We start from the raw sequence: 1,078 nt of genomic DNA, 5'->3' as shown, positions 1-1,078 counted from the left end.
GGTTGCAAAGTCCATAGCCGTCGTCTCATGTTTTGCTGCTGAAGCGGAAGCGGCCGGAGACACGGCTCTTCCAGGGCCAGGCTGTGGCCGGCGAGCCCAGCGCGCAGCCCGGGGTCCTGGCCCCGGTGGGAGGACCGGTCGGGCCTGGGGGCCCTGGAAGCCGCACGACAACCACGCCGGCTCTCAGCTCAGATGCCGGGTGCCTGGGGTCAGGGGTCATGGCCTGGAGGGCACCCTTGGAGCACAAGGCATCTGCCAGGCGCTGGGCTCCCTGAGGGGCCCGGCCTGCAGCCTGGCGGGCTGTAACCAGGGTGCCTATGGGCAGGCCTCGCGTGCCCCCAGCTGGCCAGCTGGGGCCTGGAGTGAAAGGCTCGGTCTGGCTGAGGGCCGGGTCCAGGCGCCGCTGGGGGTTTGCGCCGAAGCCTCGGGCGCTGCTGTGGGCGCCTCCTCCTGGGCCTGGCGCCCCCTCTGGGCCCTGCCCGGGGTCTGCACCGGCCCTGCTCCCGGCCGGGCCCAGCGTGTTTGGGGGCGGGGGTGGGTTTCCAGGCCTGAGCAGGGGGGTTGGGGGCAGGCACCGTGGTCGGACCGCGCTGGCAAGGCGGGGAGCTGGCCTGGCGTGGCCACGGAGCCCGGCGCCGGCCTCACGGTGGAGGGGGCGTCGGGGTGTCTGCGCGGCGAGTGAGTGAGAACGCTTCTGGGCTCACGTTACAGTTTCCACTGGAAAAACAGCCGTTTTGAAAGTTGGCTGAGCTTTTAACATCGCAAATACACCAGCTTCCTGAGGAGCTCGCCGAGTGAAGTGGCCGCGGCCGCCGCACGGCGCCCGCCAGCTGGAGCGGCCGGCGGCCGGGAGGCGGGGACCGAGGCTGCGTGGCCGCGTCGGAGGCCGCTGTCCCGGAGGGTCCTCACCCCGGTGGTCATCACCTGGCCCGTGGTGGGCAGGCTTCCCAGCTCCCTCCACGCCCCACGGGCCACAGCGGCTGCCCCCCACCCCAAGGCTAGGGCGCCTCTGCCTCCAGCTGCTGATCCGAGTCCTGTGGGCACGTTGTCCACGCGTCACCGCCGGGCGTTCTGCCGG

This window comes from Eptesicus fuscus, chromosome 2 (genome assembly GCF_027574615.1).
Source record: "Eptesicus fuscus isolate TK198812 chromosome 2, DD_ASM_mEF_20220401, whole genome shotgun sequence".
NCBI lineage: Eukaryota > Metazoa > Chordata > Mammalia > Chiroptera > Vespertilionidae > Eptesicus > Eptesicus fuscus.
This window is presented reverse-complemented; position numbering follows the sequence as displayed.